This window comes from Quercus lobata, chromosome 3, assembly GCF_001633185.2.
Source record: "Quercus lobata isolate SW786 chromosome 3, ValleyOak3.0 Primary Assembly, whole genome shotgun sequence".
In the NCBI taxonomy this organism is placed as follows: Eukaryota; Viridiplantae; Streptophyta; class Magnoliopsida; order Fagales; family Fagaceae; genus Quercus; species Quercus lobata.
The window spans coordinates 57,581,060-57,592,949 of record NC_044906.1 but is presented as its reverse complement, the minus strand read 5'-3'; positions in this window follow the sequence as shown (position 1 = coordinate 57,592,949).

Genomic DNA, 11,890 nt, shown 5'->3' with positions numbered 1-11,890 from the left:
ATTTATAATGTTCACTTGTCCAAATACAAGCACATCATAAGTCATAACGTGCAGTTTCTTTTTTTTTTTTTTTTTTTCTTCAGAAATACTATAGACACAAACTATTTTACAATATTTTTACAAACTATTGGTATGATTTTAGTATTTTCCAAATAGTTATTGTAAGTAAAAATGTGATGTTAGTGATAGACCCATATTAGAACTAGTAAGAATTTGTCACATTAGGAGTTTGTAAAAATGTTGTAAAATAGTTTGTGTTTATAGCATTACTCTTCTTTTTTATAATAAAAGGTCGATAATCCGTGCTATGCATGAGAACCTACCTATTTGTGAGGTAGACTAAAAATAATTTTATAAATCTTAAATTAATTAAAAAACTACATCATTGCATGATTTGCTTTTATATGACTTTAATTTGTGTTACAATTTGATGAAGAAGTCATTGCTTGAAAGACCAAAAAATATTTAAAAAATCAGATTATTCACTACTTAGAAATTATTGAAACAAAACAATATATATATGACTAAAAAATAAAGAAATATAAAAGAAAGATTGGTTACATTCAAAAGAATAATTTCAATTATTGCAAGCTTTTTTATCTTGTAAAAATGACCAAAGAGAGTTTGATGGTTCATGTACAAAAATTACTTTTTAAAAAATACATGAAAAACCATAAAATAATTTTTTTTTTTTTTTTTTAAAAAAAAAAACAAAGTAGAGGAGAAAAAAAAAACATAAGAAGAGCTCACACCTCTACTCAGCTTAAAAAAATAGGGTTTGCATTACTTTTATAGTGTTCATGATTAACCTTGCAAAGTTTGAATTTAAGTTGGACTTGTTAGAAAGATAGATTTTCACTTCTTGTTAAGTTTGAACTATACAAAAATAATTTTGTTTTAAAAAAATGATAGTGATGCCTACCAAGCATCTTAATAACTACGTTGTTGTATAAGAAGTTGCGGTAGAATTCTTCTATTATCCTAAGAAGTTGAACTTTATCAATAGTTGATGACTTTTATATTTATCCAAATAAAGTCACGTTTAGGATACTCTTAGGGTCCGTTTGGATACAGCTGAAAACTGAAACTGAAAACTGAAAAACACTGTAGCAAAATAATTTTTAAATGTGTGAATAGTATCGTGAGACCCATTTTTAATGAAAAAATTGCTGAAAAGTGAAATTTGTGGGTTCGTGAACAGTACACAATGTGCTGTGATTGGTTGAAACAAATTGGAAAAGTCAAAATTTGCGGTTACTGTTCATTGAACAGTACATGAACAGTAACCGCAGCACTCAAAAAGCTCAAAAACGCATGAAAAAAAAAAAAAAAAAAAAAGAAGGGAAAACGCAGACGCAAATGCCCTATCCAAACGTAGCCTTAATATAGGATTTATTCAAGGTTTTTTTTTTTTTTTTTAATCAACATTTGAGTTTGAGTTCAAGTTAGACTTGTTTAAGAGATTAAGTTTCACTCCTTATTAAGTTTAGACTAAACAAAAATAATTTTGTTTAAAAAAAATGATAATGATGAGTTTGAGTTTAAGTTGGACTTGTTAGAGATATAGAGTTTCATTCCTTATTAAGTTTGGACTAAAAAAATAATAATTTAAAAAAAATGATAAAAAAATGATGAATTTAAGTTTAAGTTGAACTTATTAAGAGAGATAGAGTTTCACTCCTTGTTAAGTTTGGACTAAACAAAAATAATTTTATTTAAATATTGTGCTGATGTGGAAAATTGTGAGAGTTTCAAAGGTTTTGGTTATATATATATATATATATATATATATTAGTTGCTAACCTGTGCAATGCATGTGATAGTTAAATTTAAAATCACATATAAAAAAAATATATAAAAAAAAAACAAAAAAAAAATAGAGAGTCTTGTATGGAAAAAACTATTAATTAAAAGTTAATAGAAAATTATTTTATAATTTAAAATAATTTCCCATAGGTATTGTATAGGTATCAACCAAGTAGGATGCATTATTTAAATTTTAAAAAAGACTGCAATGGTGGGCAATGGCTGCTTTTGTTTTATACTTTTATTATTTATCCAAAAAAAAAAAATTGATAGGATATGAACAAATAAATTGTAGTAGAATTTGAATAGTTTCCCATAGGTATTATATAGGTATCAACAAAGTAGGATGCATATTTTAAATAAATTAAAAAAAAAAAAAAAAAAAAAACTTTGTCTTCTAACTCTCACATGCACCAACGCTATACCACCACCATATGTATAGAGGTTATTACACACTCTTGTTTAGTTTCTTATCAATGTGAATTGCCACTTTTAATATGAATAATACACCTCCTCACTCCATATTATTCTACTAATCAATCTGAGATTCCAAAATCAAGTAAGAAACATCTAAACCATTCCCATATGGACTATACTTCTCCTTTTAAAAAAAAAAAAAAAATTACCTATGGACTATATCACAACATTAATATAAAATTGATTATTGATGACAGAAAATTTGTGGTTTTGATGGTCAGGAATAAGCTCTTCTTCTTGTTATTGATGATTTTTTTTTTTTTTTTTTTTTTTTTTTTTTTTTTTTATAGAGTGGTTTTTCCAAGATCATATGAGGGTTCTATATATAACATACATAGTATTACAAATTACACCAACGTTAGAGAGAATTTGATTGATGAAATTGTTAATTTTTAAATCCAAATTACGATTAAATCTAATGTTTTAATCATAAAAATAAATTTTTACAATTAAAATTTTCACATGTAGATTTTTCATACTAATAAACTCACTCACAAGTCAAACAATAACAATATTATAAAGTAGTAATCATAGAAAGTTAGAGCATGAAAGATGGCAACATGTCCTTACCTCTGCATTTACTCTAAGCAACTTCATGGATACAACGTTACAAAGTGGTCTCATGAAGTCCCGTACCCTCTTTGCAAAATCTTCAATTTGCTGTGTGTGTTTTCTTTGTGAAAATTTGAGTGAGTATGAAAGGTTTCGACCTTGATAGGGGTTTATATTTGTTGAAATTTTTGTTATAAAATTTTAGTTGAAGTAGAATTTTCAAGCTTTTGAAACATATATCTAATAAAGTTTTACTTAAACTAAACTATTGTAACACTTGATAAGATAATTACACATTGAAGAGAAATAATAAATATATAAGATATAAAACCTAAAATAAAAAGAAAAATAAAATAAAAAGAAAAATAAAATAGTAGTGATGTGGAAAATTGTGGGAGCTCCAAAGGTTTCAGTTATATATACATATATATATAATCAATATATATATATATATATATTGATTTAATAGTAGGGGAGTAGTGATTTAAACATAAATGTCTTTATTAGAAACACCATAAGCTATAAACTGGTTGAGTTACAAGTTTACAAGGCTCTTGATCATATATACCATTCATATTACAAATTTTTTGCAATATGAACATAATCATTTAATATTTGTCAACCAACTAATCTAACATTTTGGATACTTATTGGATGGTGAGTAAAGCTTGCAAATTAGCATCAAATCAAAATTTTATAGTTTATAGTACATATTGTAAACATCCCCAAATTTAGGATAGATAACTACAATTTTTTTTTTTTTTGATTCTCAACTTAAAATTCATTAAACTGAAAAGGATGTCATACAGATTACATCATGCTGCACTTGTGCAGAAACTATAGGTGGGATATCTTCCACCCAAATGACCCTATCTATTACAGGCTTGGCATTTCTTGCCAAAATATGAGCTGCAGAGTTTGATTCCCTGCAAATGTGAGACACATTCCACACTTCAAAACATCGAAGATCCACTCCAATGCCTTCTATTACATGTTGGCTGCTACTCGGTACCAAGCTTTGATCACGAATCGAGCTGACCACAGTTTGCAAATCACTTTCAATAATAATCCGTTTGAGGCTGAGGTCCCACGCAAGTTGTACCCCATCTTCCACTGCCTTTGCTTCTATCTCTAGTGCATCCAAAGGCAGGTCCTATCTTTTGCTCATTGCTCCCATAATTTGTCCTCTTCATTCCTAATCACCACCCCACTTCCGCAATAACCAATCTCCCTGAAAACTGCACCGTCTGTATTGATTTTATACCAGTCCTGACTAGGAGGAGACCAAGGGCGTGTCATCTTAGGAGGATGCCTCAAATGTGGTTTTTTCTCCTGCTTGATTTCATCAACATAGTCAGCCACAGACCGGAACAAAACCCTGTTATCTTTGCATTTCCCCTCATGAATTACCGAGTTTCTATTGCTCCATAAGCTCCACGCCGTCACAACGAACATAATCCATTCAACTTGCAAATGTGAATTCAATGTCTCCCATACTATATCTATGAATTCATTTAGTGGATCTTGCAACCATGGTAGCTTAATTTTAGTTCCACTCCAAATTTCCTTTGCATAGTGGCACCCCCACAAGATATAACCCGATGTCTCACTTTGTCCACACAATGCACAGCAATCTTCGCTTCCTACGCCCCGAGTCATAAGCCGATTCTTGGTAGGGAGGATGTTTTTGCAGGCTCTCCACATAAAATGCTTAATTTTATTTGGGCAATTCAGTTGCCAAATTAGCTTCCAGATGGACCTCATCTTTGAACTATTTGAGCTGCCTCCTGTTTCAGATTGAGTATTCCTTTCTTTCAGCCATTTTTGTGCAACCATATAAGCACTCTTAACTGTAAACTTTCTCTGGGTGGTCCATGCCCATATAAATGAATCTTTAGGCAAACGAAAGCTAATTGAAATTCCTAAAACAACCTCAGCTTCATGAGGGAGAAAAGTGCTTCTAACCTTAGTTATATCCCAGCTTCTTCTATCAACATCAATCAGGTCCAAGACATGCATTGCTTCATGTTGGGGCTGTCTTAGGCTGAAAACTTTGAAGGATTCCTGTCTTGGGATCCACTGATCATCCCAGATATTAACCCTTTGTCCATTACCTATGTTCCACCGAGACCCCTTCACAATAACCTCTTTTGTTGCCATAGTGCTCCGCCAAGCAAAAGAGGGTCTTCAGCCCAACTGAGCATGGAGGAAAGAGTCCTTAGCAAAGTATTTCGCTTTATACACTCTATGCACCAAAGAATTCTAATTTTTCAGTATTCTCCATCCTTGCTTGGCTATAAGGGCTAAGTTGAAAGCCTTAAGGTCCCTCAACCCCATATCCCCCTCTACCTTTGGTGTACATAATTTCTCCCACGATATCCAAGCCATTTTTCTTTCCTTTTCCTTCTGCCCCCACTAAAAATTACCAATCAAAGAGTTCAGGTCCTTACACAACAAATGTAGCTTGAACACACTCATTGTGTATGTAGGTGTGGCTTGTGCAATGGCTTTGATGAGGACTTCTCGGCCTGCATTGGATAACAGTTTACCTTTCCACCTTGCGATTTTTCTTCCCACTTGGTCTTTAATCCAGTTAAAGGCTTTCCTTTTCCCCTTTCCAACTAGTGGTGGTAGCTTAAGATACTTTTCATGATGCCTAATAATCTCCGCCCCGAACTTTCGCTTCACTTGATCCTGAATATCCCCACCTGTGTTCTTGCTGAAATATAAGGAGGTTTTGTCCTTGTTAAGCTTCTGGCCCGAAACACGCTCATAATCCTCCAACACCTTCAGCACCCTGTCACACTCCAACACCGAGCTCTATAGAAGATTATATTGTCATCTGCGAATAACAAATGTGAAATACTCGGCACCCCTCTACTCACTGCCACCCTTTAATATTCCCATCTCTCACCTCTTTTTTCAACATTGCCGACAGCCCCTCAGCACACAACAAGAATAAATACGGTGAAATAGGATCCCCTTGCCTCAATCCTTTTGATGGAACAATTTTTCCTTTTGGTTCCCCATTTATCAAGACTGAATACGACACTGTGCTAACACACATCATCACTAACTCAATCCACTTCTCATGGAACCCCAATCTCCTCATTATGGCTTCAAGATTCGACCATTCAACCCTATCATAGGCCTTACTCATATCAAGCTTCACTGCCATTAGCGCTTCCTTGCCTTTTCTTCTCTGATCAATGCAATGCATCGTCTCGAATGCGACAAGCACATTATCTGTTATAGATCTACCAGGTACGAAAGCGCTTTGAGATTCATCAATCACCTCCCTTAGGATTCTTTTCAACCTATTCACCAGAACTTTAGAGATAGTTTTATACACCACGTCAAGGTTTTCAGACCCGGACCGTTCATTGAACCGTAAAAGGGAGAGGTTCAAGGTTTTTAAGGTCGAACCGAGGTCGAACCGTGATGACGTCATAATTAATTTAATAATTATTTAAATATAAATAAATATATTAAATTAGTATAAATAGAAAAATTAAATTAAATGACCCAATTAAATATAAAAATCTATCTTTTAAATGTATTTTTTCATATCATAATTTTCACAAAACAAATAAAAAATATCATATTCTAAACACACATAAATATAATATTTATTTATTTATTTATATGTTGATTAGTTAAATTCGTGATAATAATATTGTAATAGTATAGATATTAGAAGGACACTTAGTAAAATTGTAATAAAGTTGGTTTATTATTATATTTATATATTTGGTACTTATATAATTAGTCCCTCTGTTTTTTTCTTTTTTGGTTTAAATCCGGTGTCAGTGATGTTGTTTTCTAGGATTAGCATGCAAACATGAGCTGTAAAGTAACGTGGGTATCTAGGTCTAGGAAGTACAAAGAAAAAAAAGTATTAATTAATAAATACACTCCCAACTAAATATCTCACCTAACCCCACTAATTTACACTTCAATTTTTTCCTTTTATCCTTTAGTCCGATCCAATCTCTGAAGGCTCCAAAGCCAAAACTGCTTTTTCTATGCTCCACAGCCACTCTTAGTCTCTCTCTTTGCAGCAAAAAGTAAAACAGAGAGAAGTGTGAGAAACTCAAAAACCACAGTAGTGGAGACGGAAAGAAGAAAGAGAAGAAGGAGAAAAAGAAGAAAGAAGAAGAAATAGAAGCTGAGGACGAAGATGAAGGCCATGACTGGCGATCTGTGCTGGGTTGCTAGCTTACTGCTTCAACTTCGCATAGTCCTTACTTTGTCATCTTATTCTTCTCAGTTTGTTTTTTTTCCCTCACAAATCTTTTGGTTCCAGATCTGAAAAAAGTCCAAAGTGCATTTCAGCTGGTATTTGATGAAAAAAAAAAAGGAATCGTGAGAACCGCGAGAACCGTTCACGGTTCTCAGAACCGTGAGGTCTGACCGCGGTTCGCACGGGTCCCTGTTTTTTTTTATAGAACGGTTTTTGAAGCTTAAAGAACCGTAAAAATGAGTGGTTCGAGGTTTTTCCGGTCGGACTGTACGGTCCGGTCCGGGTATCAAAACTATGCACCACGTTACATAAACTTATAGGTCTGAACTCAGTGATTTTTTTGGAGGAAGCAACCTTCGGAATGAGACAAATATAGGTTTCATTAAGCTCACAAGGCAACACACCGGAATTTAAGACATCCAACACACAACTGATAACGTTAGCGCCAACAACATCCCAATACTGATGAAAGAATAAGGGTGACATACCGTCGGGGCCTGAAGCCTTTGTTGGGTGCATCTGCTTCAACACTTTCCAAACCTCCTCTGCCTTAAACTCTACCAATAGCTCATTGTTTATGTCTGAAGTGACCCTCGGGGATATTGCACCCAAACTTTCTGGAAAGTTGGAAGGAAAGTTCGACTTGAAGATATTAGCAAAATATTCTAGAATTATGGCCTCAATACCCTCTTGATCATCTGTCCACTCCCCATTCTGATTTTGTAGCCCCTCAATTCGGTTTTTTCTTCTCCATTGGCTAGCTGTGGCGTGAAAAAATTTTATGTTTCGGTCTCCCCACTTCAGCCACAACGCTCTAGACCTTTGCTTCTACATAATTTCCTCTCTTAATAGGACCTCATTGATTTCCTTTTTCAAATGCTTGATATCCTTGGCTTTGTCTAGCAAACCATCAATGGCTTCAAGTTGTTGGAGTTGGTTCCTTTTCATCTTCAAGGTGTTATTAACATTCCCGAAGACCCTCCAATTCCAACGTTGAAGTTGTTCTTGGCAACTTTTCAGTCTATCCGAGATTTTATACTCCGGATCCCTTCTCATAGGATCCCATGCTTCCTCAATCACCTCTCTGCACCTAGATTCCCTAGTCCACATCGACTCAAAGAAAAACCTCTTTCTTACCGGTTTGTGGGGTTGTCTCCGATGTAAAAACAGTGTTAACAAGTAGTGATCAGGAATGGACATTGAAAAGTGATGTACACTTGCCTTAGGAAAAAGTTTGATCCAGCTCTCACTTGCCACCATCCTATCCAGTTGGAGTTTTGTTCTCTGCTCCGCCGCCCTTCCATTGCACCACGTGAATCTCTGCCCCACAAACCCCAAATCAAAGAGGCCACATCTGCTCAAGCACTCCCTGAAATCCTCCATTTGGCCTGCATCTCTTTCTGGTCCTCCGAGCTTTTCATCAGACTGGGATATTTCGTTGAAATCCCCAAACACCACCCACGGCAAATGATTTTGTTTTTTCAGAACTTCCATCAGTTGCCAGGAAATAAATCGTTTGGCTACATCGGGTTGCCCATAAAAACCGGTAGCACGCCAAGGAGCTAATGAAGAGCTTTCGTGGATCTCAATGTCGATGTGTGAATTAATTGTTCTTTTCACCTTTTTTTGGGGGGGGGGGGTGGCTTCATTGTAAGTATCATCCCTAAATTAAAATATAATTTGCAACATCCTAGTTTTAGATTAATTTGCAATGTCTATCCCACCATTCAAAATTGATGGCGTTACACATCTCAATGGACCACTCATGCAAACTAGGGCTTTGGAAGGTTTGCAAAAAAAAAAAAAAAAAAAAATCACTCAGTCGAAGTAGTATTGATGCGGTGCCAATCTAAACTTCCTTGATACTTAAGTTTCCTTGATACTTAAGTCATACTTCAATAAAGCCCAACTTACAAAAACGAATAGAGTTTTCTAGGGTTCTTTCTCATACATTTGGAGTGGTGTGGCCTAGGTGTTATATAGGAGCAAATCTGACCATTAATTTCTTTTTTTTTTTTTTTTTTTTTTTTTTTTTTTTTTTTTCATTTACAAGAGTCATGGCATAAAAGGTGTAATGGTATAAAGGATGTATTGGCATCGATGGAAGACGATGATCTCGATATCCATGCTTATTTAAAAGAGATTACGGGTTGGTGGAGCACCCTCTAATTTTAGAATTGTGCCTTTCAGTGTGTTGGGATGTCATTGTCCTTTAGTCCACTCCACTATTTTTAATGGAATTAGATTATTATATTTTGGAATAGGGAGATATATTCAGGCCTAAATGCAACAACCAAAAAAAAAAAAACTCCTATGGTTTGGAACAGTTACAAAAACACCCCCTTGAGGTTTATGTTCTTCCTTATAATTCTTTGAGATTTCCAACTTTTCATATTCACCAAATTGACCCTTGTGACTAAATTTCCTTTAACTTTTATAAATGGAAAAACCACATGACCAATTGACCATCACGTAATCAGTGATGTGAATAAGTTGGTGAGTTTTCTTAATGTGGTCACATATTTTTTTTTTCTATCCATAAGAATTAACAGAAATTAGTTCCATGAGTCAATTTAATGGATATGAAAATCTCAAGGAATTATATAAAAAAAAAAAAAAAAAAATCTTAGGGGATGTTTTTTGGAACTGTCCCAAATCCTAGGGGTGTTTTTTTTACATTTTGGCCATATAGTAACTCCAAATTTGTATACGCTATGTGTGCGTAATTACTAAAAATCTACATTTTTTTTTTCATACACAAGAATAATATTACTAAGAAAGAGAAGAGAATGACCCACAAACATTTCTAGAACCTAGTGAGGAAACCCAAATAAAAAAAAAAAAAAGAGATGTTTATAAACTCATTCCACGTGCAAAAAGTAACTCAAGAAGCTAAATTATGGGCTAAAAAATTTAAGTCACTAGGTACATAACAAAAATCCCAACAGGCAAGAGAATTTAACGAGGGTGGGATTAGGGGTGGCAAAATCTGACACGACCTGTGAACCCGACACGACTAACCTGTTTATAAACAAGTCATGGGTTGAGGCTAAATGGGTTCGAGTCATATTCGGATTGACACGACTGACCCGTTTAATAAATGGGTCGTGTTCGGGTTCACACATGTGAACCCGTCTGACCTGTTTGACCCGTTTAAATAATAAAGGCATTAAATTTTGTTATTATTGCTTAATTTTTGTTGTTGTAATTATATGTTTATTACTATATTTATGGCCGTAATTGTATTTTAATTTTAGATATATAAAAATTGATAATAGATTATTTAGGTCATATATGACCTATTAATCAAACAGGTTATTAAATAGGTTATTTGTATTAACTTTTATATGACTTATTAATTAAACAGGTTAAACGTGTCGGGTTGGGTCAACCTGTTTAATAAACGGGTCGGGTTAGGGTTGAGGATTCTTGACACGTTTACCAAACAGGTCGGGTTCGGGTCAACTCATATAGCAGAGTACTTATGGCTCGACACGACACGAACCCGACCCGCGAACACGAATTGACACCCCTAGGTGGGATGGAAGGAAGTGCTGAAAAGCTTCCATTACCATCTTGAAACTGCACAAAAGAAAGGCTATGGAGGTTTACATTTTGAGAGCTTGTAAGGCAGCCTGAGCTTCACCAAGACTAGGATCTAGAGGCGGCATTGTCATTCCTTCCTGCTAAAAAAATCTACATGCTCTGTACACATGCGTGCACGTTAAATTAAACCATGTGAACATTTTGATGACTCTTTGAAAATCGCTGCACTTAACAGATCACATGAAAGTTAATTTCATAAGCACTTGCTTGGTTGGACTGATACAATGAAAAATTGAAAACATTGAATGTAGAATTCTATGAAAAATTGAACACATTAAAGGTATATTTATTTAGTAAAATGCTATTCAATCAATTATTTTAAGAAAAATAAAGTGAGAAGAAAATGGATATATATATATATATATATAGAGAGAGAGAGAGAGAGAGAGAGAGAGAGAGAGAGAGAGAGAGAGGTTAATAAGGGCACGTTTGGTAGACTGTAATAGGCACTGTAATGTAATAGTTATTTCTATGGTTTAGCTATTCAATAGTTTGGTTATGTTTTTATTACAGAGAATAGTCATTCCTTATGAATAACTATTCTTTAAAATGAGGAATAGCTATTCCTCTCTAAAAGAGTTGTAATAGCTATTCCTTAGTAGATGTAATAATTTCTAACATTAATATGTTTCCAAATAAATAAACTTTCCATATCCACCTAACAATTATGGAAATAAAAAATCATCAAAAAATAACTCATCACTCTAAAATTTAAAATATATTATTTTCTAGGAAATATAATTATATGAATGAGATATTTCCTAAAATAGATCATAAGTTTTATTCTAATATTACAACTCACAACCAAATTAATGAATAGGTTTAGTTATTCCATTACAACACATTTTATTTTTGGTAATAAAGATTACCATTCCTGTTGTAATTCACATTCAGTATACCAAACGTACCCTAAATGCTCTAAGAGCATGAGCATTGGTTTAACAATTATTTTTAGAAACATTTTATGGGAAAAGAAAATTTTGGGTCCAATTTAGGGTGTTCTTAGAGCATTTGTTAATAGACCATTTTAATACAATTTTCATGGAAAATATTAAAAAAAAAACTGTAAAAAAATAAAAGGTCAGTTGTTTTTTTCATTTTTCATAAAAATTTTCTAAAAATATTCCCTAAACCAATGCCCTTAGACATCAGTTAACATTTCCCAAAAAGTGATATTAAAATTTTTTTAAAATTGTTTATTAAAAA